The sequence below is a fragment of the Ceratotherium simum genome, chromosome 8, assembly GCF_057802395.1.
Source record: "Ceratotherium simum simum isolate JZ-2026a chromosome 8, ASM5780239v1, whole genome shotgun sequence".
Taxonomy (NCBI): domain Eukaryota; kingdom Metazoa; phylum Chordata; class Mammalia; order Perissodactyla; family Rhinocerotidae; genus Ceratotherium; species Ceratotherium simum.
Window position 1 is genome coordinate 48,565,942 of NC_141907.1, and position 15,194 is coordinate 48,581,135.

General features: G+C 32.7%; 1 protein-coding gene across 18 annotated transcripts in view; it reads left to right on the plus strand.

Annotated features, from left to right (window-relative positions):
• Positions 1-15,194, plus strand: part of ADGRL3 (adhesion G protein-coupled receptor L3) — an 812,769-nt gene that overhangs the window by 265,867 nt on the left and 531,708 nt on the right. The window contains exons 3-4 of one of the 18 annotated variants that reach the window (XM_087434376.1): positions 8,401-8,449; positions 9,834-9,955. The exons of 16 other annotated variants lie outside the window; for them this stretch is intronic. The gene's annotated coding sequence lies outside the window, so the exon portion shown is untranslated. The remainder of the gene's footprint in view (positions 1-8,400; positions 8,450-9,833; positions 9,956-15,194) is intronic. One more of the 18 variants, XM_087434377.1, reaches the window with a different exon arrangement.

Below are 15,194 nucleotides of genomic sequence, written 5' to 3' on the forward strand. Positions count from 1 at the left end.
CTCATTTCTGAAAATGACAAAGATTTATAGTTTCTTTTCTGTCAGTCCCACTTAGTCCCCATGGTACTACACCTTTCTTGAAGCACATAAGAACAGTTAGTGCTAATAGCAAGATATTTTCTATAAAAGTGTATTTTAAAGATGGATTTGGGGAATGTTAGCAAGCCCCTCTGATTTTTTGAAATAGTGATGAATTATGACTACCAAGTATAGATCTTCGTTAATATTCATAAAATATATCTTACGTTTTCTTTAGTTTTGTCAAAATATCTTGCCAAGATCTTGTGTTAACTGTGACAACTAGACAGATGCTCAGGAGCCTTGATAATATTTCAAGGATTTAAATTCAATTCAAGAATGTTAAATCAGGGATAAATGAAACCTCTAAATTCTTTGACCTCAGTAGATTTATAGACAATGTGCATTTGGTGTTGAAATCTATAGACATCATCTTATTCATGGTGAAGCAAATCTGTAGATCATGTACTGATGAAAAAATAATCACAGCCTTTAATTTCAAAAAGTCTGTGATATTACACAAGCATTTTAGTTAAGAATTTAGATTTCACTCTTAAAAGACAAAGTGGCTTCTCAAAAAATGTGGGTGAATTAGCAACATTACAATCTGTCTTGGGCCAGGGGCACTTTTTTGGGCTGTGCTCAGTTTGGGACATAAGAGTCCTCATATTTTTCAGTCAGATTTTCACTGCACAATAGTGTATTCTATTTTCTGGCTAATTCCTTTATAAATTAAGTATTCTTTCTGTCCTTTCTTACCACAATCAGTTATTCACCAAGTATTCTTGTGTATCAATAGTGTATACGGGTAACTGTTATTGCTAGTGCTCTTCTATCCTACCTCCTACATCCCACTTTATTTATTAACTAAACAAACGACTTGAATTCAGTTCTTGTGAAAACTCTGAAGAGATATGCAGAAATAAATGAAAAGATGCTGGACCAAATCTTATTGTTTGTGGTTTGAAAAAGCATTATACAGAAATACCTCTGATACGTAATTTTTAAAAATCCGTATTTCACAGCTTTTCAGTAGCTTTTTGGTTCAATACATCTTAATTAATTTAAACTTTAATTTCGGCCACCATACAAATAATCTAAAATCAAAAAAGTCTACTGCAGCAGAGAATTAATGAGATTCCCCGTTATTATGTTAGACTATTCATGGCCAGAATTTTCATCTGGTAATGTGGTCAAGCTTTGGTGTGGTAGGCATTTCTGTTTCATTATTATTAAGCTATAGTAGCATTTACTTTTTTAAAATAATAGTACTTTATTTAAAATAGCAATGTTACTCATTAAAAATTATTAAAAAGGAGTTGAAACAAAAAAGCCTACTATTTTTTTGTAAAAGTATTAATGTTCCATAAATAGTGAGTTCTGTGGACAAAAAGGCTTGGTACAAAAATGTGTGAAATCAAGAATTTGAACTGTACCTTTAGCTCCTTCTAAACAGAAAGTTGCTTCCCAACTGTATTTTATATTTTCTTCAGTTTCTCTAAGACATTTGGCAAATGTATCCCCATAGTAAGAACGGTGCAGAGAAGGGGAAGGATGCAGAGAGTTATGGAAGTATATAAAATCTTCACTTCACTTGGCTTAAGGGATTTAAGCTGTGTATAATTGGAAATGTGTCATGGAGTGTATTTTGGGGTTGGATCAGTACTTTCTGCCATAATATGTCTCATGATCCTTCTTTATCTTTGTTATTTTAAAAAGCTTTAATTATTTTGGCACAAAATTGTACTTCTACTAGAGAATTCATGAAAAGAACTCATCATTTTTTAATGTTTAATGCATTATATTTCTCCTTCAAAAAAAGGGTTAAAGTAGATGATTTTGAGTTTTCCTTACTTCTGACACCCCATAATTACCCAAATATGGACTTTGTAACTTTTTACATATATTAAACTATTTTGATTTCTCCATAAAATGTCTTGAATCACGTTTCATTTTTATTTCCTTACAAATTTGCTTAAAGAATAGAACATAAAATAATAATCACTTCATTTGGAACACAATCTCCTAAAGCCAATAAAAAGTTGATCTATGTCAGAGTAATTTTATGGGTATCTAGGATGAACTCTATGCTAAAAGGATTAATGCTACATTTCTTTCCAGATGATTTTGTATCTTCTGGTTAATTTTAAGATACACAAGCTCACACTGAGGCTTATGTTTGTATAGAAGCATCTGCATTGATGATATCAGGGTGATTCTGGTAACAGTGTTAGTAAACCTTTGCTTTCTTGGCCAGACCACTGTAAGTCAACAAAGCAATAGAGAAAGAAAGACAAAAAAAAAAAAAGGAAACATAGTGGGGTCATGTCTGAGAGTAGCTAATGGATGCTTTTGGTTTAATGGTGTCTGAAATGTATTTTTTAATGCTCCTTAGAATTCAAAGAAGCTTTTCCATTACATTAACTGTTTTAATCGCTGAGAACACTGATGTCCTCCAGACTGCCAATCACATTTCTTTTTGGCCTCTGCTATATGTTTTCATATCTGAATCTCTAAAATATTTGGGGAATCCAGTATGGGCTATTTGACTCTTCCTACTTGAGATAAAGGGGATTATTATTATATCTATTTCTTGGATCTGGATAATGAAGATGTTTTATAGTTTGCTATTTACTGGCATTATTCAGCAAATTTTACTTTTAACTATTGGTTTGTAATAAGACATCTCTTTCTATCTAAAATCTTTAAGTGTGCTTCTTTTATTCATGTTCATGTGAAATAAAAAAAACCATGTTTTGTTTTAGGTAATACGTTTCCATGATGAAGAAAAAAATAGATATGCTCTAAAAACTTTTCTTTCTATAGCATGGGTCATGTAGAAAATATTCAACATATTTTTGTTTGATTCATAGACATCTGAAGTTATACTTCAACTGAACCTACAAAAGTTTTTCTTTTTTCTCTTCTTTTTTAAATTTTTTAAAATTTTTTTGGTGAGGAAGATTGGCCCTGAGCTAATATCTGTTGCCCTTTTTCCTCTATTTGTATGTGGGATGACCCACAGCATGGCTTGGTGAGCAGTGGGTGTGTAGGTCTGCGCCTGGGATCCGAATCCACGAACCCCAGGCTGCTGAATCAGAGCACGTGAGCTTAACCACTATGCCACCGGCCTGGACCTCCTCTTTTTTTTTCAAATATTAGTTATTAGCAAATAAACTCTAGACAAAATTGTCAGAGATATGCTTCTTTGACATCTTGGCTCCCAGCCTTTTTTTGACAACCCACTCCCAATCAGATCCAAGTTTTTCTCTCTGTTAGAAGAAAATTAACGTTAATAAACAACTAATCCCTGATTATAAATCAACTACTTGCACTAGAAAATTTACATAATTTAAAAAGGACCACATGAGAAGATATTTAGACATACATAAAATTTACATACGTGGAACACACGCACACCCACACACACACATACACACACACCCCAGGGTGGAAGGACAGATACTCAAAAAATATTTGGTCATATTACCTACCTATCTTCCTGTGGAGTTCCTTGGTGAAAAATACATTTGGACCATAAAGCATTCCTCAAATCTGTAAAAATATGCAATGTAGCATATCACCCTCTCTGTCGACTGATAGGGGTGATTCTTAAAGGGAGCTATTCTTTGGAAATCTTTCCAAATATATTTTTAAATGTAAGTAAATGTAAAAAAGTTTAGGAAATAGGGGAAGATTTAAATCAGAAACTATTTATCGAGCTCACTATTGGGGAAAACACCATGGTGCATAAGTCTTGACTAAGGTGATTAAGGAAATTTGAGGAGTAAAAATGTAGTGTAAATTCATGGAAACATGTATATCAAAGGTGAAATGACCCTATGGTGATTACATGATATTTTAAAATTTGTAATCCATGTTAATACTGTTTTCAATGATATCATTTCTTCTTCTTTTTTAAAAATCGGCACTGTTGTTACATTCCAAGGATGCAGAATTCTTTTTTTTTATTGAGGTGTAATTGACATACAACATTATATTAGTTTGAGATGTACAACATAAAGATTCGGTATTTGTATATATTCGAAATGATTACCACAATAAGTCTAGTTAACATCCATCACCATCCATAATTACAGAATTTTTTTTCTGGTGATGAGAACTTTTAAGATTTACTCTCTTAGCAACTTTCAAATATGCAATAAAGTATTATTAACTATAGTCGCCATGCTGTGCATTACTTCCCTGTAACTTATTTATTCTATAAATGAAAGTTTGTACTTTTAGACTCCCTTCACCCATTTTGCCCACCCCCCCATCCCAGCCTCTGGCAACCAGCAATCTTCTGTTCTCTTGATCTATAAGCTTATTATTAGTATTGTTATTTTAAATTCCACATATAAGTGAGATCATACGCTATTTGTCTTTTTCTGTCTGCCTTATTTAACTTAGCATAATGCCCTTAAGGTCCTTCCATGTTATTGCAAATGGCAAGATTTCATTTTTTTATCACTGTATAATATTCCACTGTATGTATATATATGTGTGTGTGTGTGTATATATATCTATAAATATATATGCACCACATTTTCTTTATCTATTCATCTGTCGATGGACACTTAGGTTGTATCCATATCTTGTCTATTGTAAATAATGCTGTAGTGAACATGGGAGTGTTTATATCTTTTCAAGTTAGTGTTTTTGTTTTCTTCAGATAGATACCCAGAAGTAGAATTGCTGGATTATATGGTCATTCTATTTTTACTGTTTTGAGGAATCTCCATACTGTCTTCCATAGTGGGTGCACCCATTTACATTCCCACCAACAGTGCACAAGGGCTCCCTTTTCTCCACTTCCATGCCAAACTTTGTTATTTTTTGTTTTTGTTTTTGGTTTTTGAAAGATAATAACCATTCTAACAGGTTTGAGGTGATATCTCATTGTGGTTTTGATTTGCATTTTTCTGATGGTTAGTGATGTTGAACACTTTTTAATGTACCTATTGACCATCTGTATGTCTTTTTTGGAAAAATGTCTATTCAGATCCTCGGCCCATTTTTTAATTGGATTTTTTTTTGCTATTGAGTTGTATGAGTTCTTTATATATTTTGGATATTAACCCCTTATCAGATATATGATTTGCAAATATTTTCTCCAGTTCAATAGATTGCCTTTTTATTTTGTTGCTAGTTTCCTTTGCTGTGTAGAAGCTTTTTAGTTTCATGTAGTCCCACTTGTTGATTTTACTTTTGGTGTCAAAAAATCATTGCCAAGACTGATGTCAAGGAGCTTACTGCCCATGTTTTCTTTTAGGAGTTTTATGGTTTTGAGTCTCACATTCAAGTGTTTAATTCATTTTGAGTTAATTTTTGTATATGGTGTAAGATAGTGGTCCACTTTCATACTTTTGCACGTAGGCTGTCCAGGTTTCCCAACACAGTTTATTGAAGGGATTCTTCCTTCCTCATTGTATGTACTTGGCTGCTTTGTCATAAATTAATTGACCATATATGTGTGGGTTCATTTATGGGCTCTCTATTCTGTGCCATTGATGTATTTGTCTGTTTTTATGCCCATACCATACTGTTTTGATTACTATAACTTTGTAATATAGTTTGAAATCAGGGAGAATGATTCTTCCAGCTTTGTTCTTCTTACTCAAGATTGCTTTCACTATTCAGGGTCTTTTGTGTTTCCATACAAATTTTAGAATTATGTGTTCTAGTTCCATGAAAAATGCCACTGGAATTGATAGGGGTTGCATTGTATCTGTAGATTGCTTTGGTTAGTGTGGTTAGAATTAACAATGTTAATTCTTCTAATCCATGAACATGGAATATCTTTCCATTGATTTGTGTCTTCAATTTCTTTCATCAGTGTCTTATGGTTTTCAGTGAACAGGTCTTTCACCTTCTTGTTTAAATTTATTCCAAGGTATTTTATTCTTTTTGATGCAATTGTAAATGGGATTATTTTCTTAATTTCTTTCTGATAGTTCATTTTTAGTGTATAAAATTGCCACAGATTTCTGTATAATAATTTTGTATCCTGCAACTTTACTAAATTTACTTATTAGTTCTAACAATTTTTTTTGGTGGAATCTTTAGGTTTTCTGTATAGTATCATGTCATCTGCAAATAGTGGCAGTTTTACTTCTTTCTTTCCAATTTGGATGCCTTTCTTTCTTTTGTCTGCCTAATTGCTCTGGCTAGGACTTCCAATACTATGTTGAATAAAAATGACAGGAGCAGGCATCCTTGTCTTGTTCTTATCTTAAAGGAAAAGCTTTCAGCTTTTCACTGTTGAGTATGATGTTAGCTGTGGGCTTGTCATATATGGCCTTTATTATTTTGATGTACACTTCCTCTATATCCACTTTGTAGAGAGTTTTTATCGTAAACAGATGTTGAATTTTGTCAGATACTTTTCTGTATCTATTGAGATGGTCATATGATTTTTATCCTTTATTTTGTTAATATGTGTATCATGTTGATTGATTTGCAAATGTTGAGCCATCCTTGCATCCCTGGAATAATCCCATTTAATCATGGTGTATGATACTTTTAATGTATTGTTGAATTTGGTTTGCCAATACTTTGTTGAAGATTTTTGCATCTATGTTTATTAGTGATATTGGCCTGTAATTTTCCTGTACCCTTGTCTGGTTTTAGTATCAGAGTAATGGTGGCCTAGTAAAACGAGGTTGGAAGTATTCCCTCCTCTTCTACATTTTGGAAGAGTTTGGGAAGGATTTATATTAATTCTTCTTTGAATGTTTGGTAGAATTTACCAGGGAAGCCCTCTAGTCCTGGACTTTGGTTTGTAGAGAGTTTTTAAATTACTGATTCAATACCCTTACTAGTAATTAATCTGTTCCTATTTTCTGTTTCTTCCTCATTCTGTCTTGGAAGGTTTTATGTTTTTAGGAATTTATCTATTTCTTCTTGGTTGTCCAATTTGTTGGCATATAATTGTTGGGAGTATTCTCTCATGAATCTTTGCATTTCTCTGGTATGAGTTGTAATGTCTCTTCTTTCATTTCTGATTTTATTTATTTGAGTCCTGTCTCTTTTTTTCTTGGTAAGTCTGGCTAAAGGTTTGTCAATTTTGTTTATGTTTTCAAAGAACCAGCTCTTCGTTTCATTGATCCTTTCTATTGTCTTTTTAGTCTTTATTTCATTTATTTCTGCCCAATCTTTCTTATTTCTTTCCTTCAGCTAACCTTGGGCTTCATTGTTTGTCCTTTTCTAGTTTCTTGAGGTGTACAGAATTCTTAATTTTAAATCATAGTGAATTACTCTAAAAGACATTGACTTATTTGCTGAACAGTATAATGGTCAATATTGATATTTTATATATAATTATAAAATTAAAATATACCTAACACACCTCTTGTAATACACTGGCTGTGGTAACGAACAGTCATTTTATTTCAGACAGCTGGGGTCTGAAATTATTTAATCATTAATGATCTAATTAATACATAATAGTAAGCCTAATGATGGAATTTAATCAAATTAAAGGATTTCATGCATTTCTTTATTCTGACTAAAATAACCTCATAATTGGAAAGTTATATTTGTACAATGAACATATAAAAGAATAATAAGAAAAAGGTCAAGAAGAGAAAAGAAAGGTAGGAGGATGCTCCGTAAATAACGTGTACTGATTAACAATGTTACCATGTAGGCCTTGGTTTCCTCAGCCTCTGCAGGTGTAATGAGGGAGCTGGAGGAAGATGGACCTTGGAATTATCCAGCTCTAAAAGGCCAACAAGACCCACCACAATGCGCATGCCCTTCATGTGGGCAAAACTGATGCAGTTTGTTTGGATAAGAAAACACTCATGACTAGATGATGAAAAGCCATTAAATAAAATTCATTCATGGAGATCTTTAATATTTAGGAATGATTGGGATTTTATATATTAATTAGGTTCCTTTATGAAGACCATGGGGAATTTTGAGATAAAGTATATTTATTTGTATTTTATTTTAAAACCACATATTAAAATATACATCTTTATTTAAGGTAAAAAATAAGATATCATAGAGGAAAAAGAAATACAGAATCCTCATCAAAAGGCCAGTATTTTAGTTGAGTATATAGTCTTCTTACTCTTTCATAAAGAAAAGTAATTATCTTCTCTTTGTTTTAACATTTTTACAAAATGAAAAGTAAAGGATTTACACTCTGTGTTTAAACTGTCATGTTTCGTGTATAGTATTTAAAAAAAATTAATTGCTATGGTAAATAATCATAACAGCAAAACTATGTTTTCTTCCTGAATGCAGTTGTCTTGAGATATTTCAGGGAACATCTTATTTTTTAAAGTCACCAAAAAATAAATCAATGTCTAAATTGCATGGTGAAAAAAATCTTTAGGTTGTTTTGAACTAAATCTTGTTTAATAATTGCAGACATGCTAGAAAAGGCAAAATTAGAAGACAACTACTGATTGTAAAACAGGTAAAGACTTGTAATTATTCTAATTCACAAAATTTTTTAACTCTCATAAAATTAGTACAAATATAGTTATTCAATTAAAAAATGTTTTTAAACATTTTAACTTTTTTAAAGACATTTCAACATTTTCCATGGTAGAGAATTATCTACTTTGGCTCTTTATCTGCCATCACTGTAAAATATATTATGAGAATGTTTAAATTAAATGTTAGTTAAGGGCCAGCCCCGTGGCTTAGCGGTTAAGTGCGCGCGCTCCGCTGCTGGCGGTCCGGGTTCGATCCCGGGCTTGCACCAACGCACCGCTTCTCCAGCCATGCTGAGGCCGCGTCCCACATACAACAACTAGAAGGATGTGCAGCTATGACCTACAACTATCTGCTGGGGCTTTGGGGGGAAATAAATAAATAAAATTAAAATAAATAAATAAATAAAGCTATGGCTTTAAATGTTAGTTAAAAAGGATCCAGGTATCCTTTGTATAATAATCTACCAGCTTGGTTGTTTCTGATGGATTTTCTATCACAGTCAATCTGTGTTCCCTTACTTTACTTCTAGCTAGAGCCAAGTGTTAAACAATGACACTATATATCTTTTTGTACAATTTGTCAATTTTGGTTACTTTAGAACCTAGGCGCCTCCTGAATTGTCCTTGTGAATCACCATTCTGCCAAGAAAGGACTGAACAAAGAAATGATTTATGTACTGAAACATCAATGTAATTTTTAAACTATGTAACTCAAAGATATTTTTACCAAAGGGAAAGAAAAAAGAAAAGGCTTTTTGTGGGGATCTAAACAGTGGTGTCTTGGGCCAGCCCGATGGCTTAGTGGTTAAGTGCGCGCACTCCGCTGCTGGCAGCCTGGGTTCGGATCCCAGGCGCGCACCGACGCACCGCTTCTCCGGCCATGCTGAGGCCGCGTCCCACATGCAGCGGCTAGAAGGATGTGCAACTATGACATACAACTACCTACTGGGGCTTTTGGGGAAAAAAGGAGGAGGATTGGCAATAGATGTTAGCTCAGAGCCGGTCTTCCTCAGCAAAAAGAGGAGGATTAGCATGGATGTTAGCTCAGGGCTGATCTTCCTCACACACACACACAAAACAAAACAGTGGTGTCTTTAAATAAATAGGAACCATTAAGCCATTTTAGGTGTTTCAATTATGAAGAAAATAAATTTTTTTGACAAAAGTTTCTTTTAGGCATTTATCTTAAACAATAACCTTTGTCAAAATAGTTTCGAATAGCCACTTTTGTGCTTTTCTTTTTGAAGTCTTCTTTCCTTAAGTATTTCAGTTGCATAGTCCCTATGTAGAATAGCTTGCTACTTGGCCTAAATTTAAATATAACTTGGAGATAATTATATAACGTATCTTATTACCTAATAGTTAATAGAAAACAGTCACCCAATGGAATACTGTCTTGCTCAAATCAGTGAGATGATTTCATTGAGTTTTTGAACACATTGAAAAGTGTGGGCGCCCAGAGGATGCAGCTTCAAGACCACCAGGTGAGACATGTGTGTCCGCTTTTGTGCTTTAGCTGTTCATACAATGTCACCTTTCCTAACGAGGCTATTCTTGTTCTTCTTCCATTCACCAAGACTTTTTCTGTTTTATCAATTGTTTTAGATTGGTTTAATTATCTCTCTACATCAGAAAATGTGTAGTAGTGTTTGTGGAGACATCTTTAGGAGTCATTCAGTGTAATGTTTTAAATAAGTGCTTGTCATTATTTAATTTGAGGTGCCATTTATTTTTACTTTTATAAAATATACCAGATATACAGAAAGTACACTGAGAAACAGCAACTGACTAATGATAGCTTTGAATTATGTATTCATAGACTTTTCTTGTTGTACTATGTTATTAAAATCACAAAAATTTTGAGTTGCAGTATTTATTGGATATAAATATGAATGCATGGTATAATAAAAGATTATATGCTATCATGTGTGGTTATATGTACGTTTGTATAAATATATATTACATATATATAAATGAATAAATTAGTATGTTAATAACTTAGTATCATAAGTTCTGTAATAAAATTCTTTAATTATGGAATCTAAACAGGACCTGAATGATATGTTCCTTCTCTAAATACATCCTTTATTATCCTGTATTTTTTTCTTTCCTCACAAGCTTTTGCTTACTTATTTCTAGACATAATTGATGCTTTTTAGTTTTTCCTAATGCTGCTCCAGGTCAATTTCTACAGTGATAGGATTAACAGAAGCCAGATGAATGGAACAAAAGGATGGTTTCATTCTTATATCTTTTTACTCCATGTTTGCCATTTTTCCTAGCAATTAAATCCCTAAAAGTCGAGGAGATATTTTTGACGGGAAAATAAGCTTCTTTATCCTGAAAGCTGGAATGCCAATATCTCCATCTTATACTTGTTTTATATTATTATAGTTAGAATAAAATGAAATAGTACATGTAAAATGCTGTCAGTGTGTTTGCACCTATTAAGAACCCCTCAAGAATAGCTGTTATGATGATTATTATTTCTGCTAAATTATATACATTTTACTATAAAGATTAAATTTACTTAGGGTTTTTTCTTCCCCATGAAGAATATACTTTGGGGTCCAAGCAGCTATTTTAAAAGTTAACTTTTGTAAAATGACCCATTTCATAATTTGGTAGCTACTTATAAGTGCTAATTATCAAAACATCATTATAAAAATGTATTGAAGCATTCATATTTTTAATCTATGTCTTGGGATTATGTTAAACCTTGCTTTGGTAGTTATTGATTTTAAAACCATAAATATGTATTAAATTAACTCCCAGTCAGGCTAAAGTTACAGCAGAAATATTGCATCATATGCTACAACCTTAGAAACTCCCCCTTGGCAGTAATGGTCCCTGACTCCCTTTGGGTATTTTAGTCACTGATACTCCATAATAGGCCATTAAGGAACATGTTTAATTTGAGACCTATCCAGGTGCACCCTACTGAGATGAGATAATTTCAAAACATGTGTATTTTCTCTCCTGCCTGGTTGTTACTGACACACTAACTACAGGGAATAAAATATAGGAAAGCTATCTTGGAATACTTTGTAAATCACAAAAGACAATACATTTCTTTCCTAATCTCAAGAACAAGTATTTAAAACACATAGATATTCTTTTTATCTAAGGAGGTTCTAAAGGAATTATTTGTAGACCTTGTCTACTATACATTTTAAAAAATTTTTGTTATTTTATAGTAATCTCTTATTAATAGTTGTTTAAACTGCTTTTGAAAAAAAGAGACTTGCTGAAATTTTTTGAAAATGTGAATATCAAGGGTTTAAAGTCAAATTGTTTATATGAAAGAGATGTATGGGACTGACTAGTCATGATAACTAAACCACAGTGGAACTCTGATGTAGTTATCTAGCTCATAATGTGATTTAGCTTCCCCTGCATTCCTCTTAGTTTTGGAAAGTCTTCAAAGAAAGTGTAAGTAGATGTGTATTTTTTCTTTATCTGCCTGAAGGAATTGGAATAAGATGAATTTGACATTACTACCTCAATTCTTGTAGCTTCTCTATTCTAGGCTTCATTTTTAAGTCAGTTGCTTAGTAACTGTCATTGTTTTCAGAGAAATAGTGGTAAGAAATGAAATGTTTCCTAGTTCAGTCCCCTAAACTCATGCTGTAGCTTGATATGATTCTGGTCATTTAATTTGTCATTTAAAGTTCATTGTTCCCAGCTATGGAAATAACTTTCTCACCAATCTCAACTGTAGTGCTATTTGCATTGATAATGACAGTTTTTAGAATTTTACAGGACAAAATGTGATTATATTGGTTTTAAATCAAACCCTGGAACTTCACTTATAACAAACTTACACTAGATATAATAATATATTGTCATGGTTGTCAATCATGAAGTACTCAGATGATTTCAGTTATAAAATTGGCAAAAAGAAAACAACATAAGGCAATACTAATCTATCCCAATTGTAAAGCCTTTGTAGATAATAATAATCCAACAAAGATTGGAGACATTTGAGGTTTGCTTGATTGATCATTTGTCAATTTGATTCTTAAAGTTAAAATAAGTATAAAGTTACAAATAATTCTACTTTGAAGATATATTTGCTCCTTCTCAGTAACATTCAAAGTCATCTCATTTCCCTTTTTAGAAAAATTACTTTAATACCGGAATTAAATAGTTGTGCTAATTGGAATTAGATTGATAGGTTTTTAAAGTCTTTCAAAATTTTATTTGGAAGATACCGTTTTTTTTCTGATTGTTTTTAACTTTTTGTATAATTTAAGAAGCACTTGCTTGGCTCCTAAGAACCTCCAAGATCATCATTCCTAGGTTATTCACCCACGGATGAATAGGGTTATTCACCTAATGAAGTTTGTGGTCTTGCTGCTCACTCACGCAAAACAAGCATGAATAAAATGAGTCATTGGTATCTATTCAGATGTACCAAAGATGTATATGGTGGCAGGTAGGAATTATTCAGAAGTGAAGATAATGAAGAACCTCTGTGTATGGCATGATTCTCTCAATCTGAAGTTTGGTTGACTATTTCAGTGTATAGCTCCATTGTAGATCTTCATCTTACTCCATTAAACCCATAAGTTAAACACTAGTCACACCTAGGTAAAAGCTCGTTACATTTACATAAAATATTAGTCAGCATAGGCTTCTGTAACAAGCATACCATAGACCTGGTGTCTAATAAGCCACAGAAATTTATTTCTCACAGTTCTAAAGATAGGAAGTTCAAGATCAGGGTGCTGGCACAGTTGGGTTCTGATAAGAGCCCACTTCCTGGGTTACAAGTAGCTCTCTTCTTACTATAACCTCACATGGTAGAAGAGTCTAGAAATCTCTATGGGGTTTCTTTTTATAAGGGCACTAATCCTATTCATGAGGACTCCCCTCTCCTGACCTTATTTCTAATTCCCTTGGAAACATAGAAATCAGTCCTTTATTATTATCATAAATAACATATTGCAAAGCAATTTTTATGTTTGAATATCCTTTTAAATAATAGCTATGTTCATTCAGAAGTATTTTTCACAGCTAATATTGATAAAAACTTGAGATTTTTATGAGTATTTTCATTTTCGAAGAGCAAAATAAAGGCTCTGTTGTACAAATCATATGCTTGGAAAAAGTATGAGATCTATTTTTTAGTTTTAATTATCTCATTTCAAGCAATTAAATTATTTTCTAAACTAGTTGCATTAACAATTATTTATACTTAGCTTAATTTCAAACTCATTGACTTTATTTCCTATTGAACATTTCAATGGAGGCAAATATCTTATTCAAATCCTGTTGGAAACAAACTCCAATCAAATGCTTTGTGGGATCTCAGGGAAGAGGTTAACTCAAGGACACTTTGCAAGAAAATGATCCTGTGTAAAACATCAATCTGTTTCATGGTTAAATGATATGCTGCCCTAAAGCCGAAAATAGCAATGTTCATTAAATCCAAATTTGTTCCTCAACATTAATAGACACTTATTAGATCATAGCATTATTTCAAAGACAATTAGATGGGACTTTTACTCTAGAGAACTTTCTTATTAAAATTACCTTCCTAGATTACTTCTTTTCTAACGTAGCATCAAATCATGTTTGAAATATAATTATAAGGAGATAAGTGTTTTACTTAAGCAATAAAAAATATTGTTTGTTAGTGTTTCAGACTACATGTAGAGATTTAGCATTTCATTGCTTGAAAAGTCTTGTAAGTAATCTTTTTAAAAAAAATTAATTGAATACAGGTAGGTCTTTCATTGCTCTGATGTCTCTGAAATTTGTGGAGGAGATACTAAGGAAAGAATGAGGGAAGAATGGAGACTGAGTGGCATCCTAGTGGAAAGGTGGTTGTATTCCTGAATTACTCTCCCTATTTCTAATTTGATTTAACTTTTTCCTGTATCTTCTGTACCCATCCTCTGTTTTTTCCTTCTATTTTTCCATCCTGATTTATTTTTCCTTCCACCCCGATGAAACATATAACTGCGATACTTCTACAACTTGGAAAATTGTTTTCTTGACTTTCTTCAAATAATCTATATTTTATGTCACAATTCTGGACCTGTGGTCACTGTAAACTCCCACCACGCTAACTTTGGCAAATACTGTTACTGACACAGCTAGCCTAAGGTATTTTTCTTTCCTCTCTATTTTCTCCTACATACCACAACTAATTTAATCTTCAACAGCATGGTGTTAACACCCAACTTCTGGTTCTGTCCCCTTTCCACCCAACCACTTCCAAACTCCTATGCATGTTCTTCTGTCCCACTCACCACCAAGTGTAATCTCATTTACCATTTATAACCCTACTTTCGAATATAAAACCCTTCATTAAATGAGAACAAGGATTTTTCTCACTTATTGAATGCCTGCTCTTGCCAGGAATCTTTATAGGTACTTCACATATTACCTTTATTAAAGCCTTATGACCACCTGGTGGAATAAGTATTAATTTCAGATGTGAACATTAGGGTATAGAAAATTTAAGTAATCTGCCTGTGGTCATACAGATCACAGCTTGAAGAGAGAGGACTGAAATGCTTTTTCTCACTCCAAGGCTTATGTCATGCCTTCTATTCATGCTGCTTCTGATGGCTCTGACTTATGTGATCTTTAATACTTGATGACAGAAGCTTAGATTTTTTAAAAAAATCTGTGCAGAAATAAAGGAGTAAGAAAAATATGGCCACATCCAGTTGTAGGTCAAGGCAAATACATACTTATTGAATATGAAAT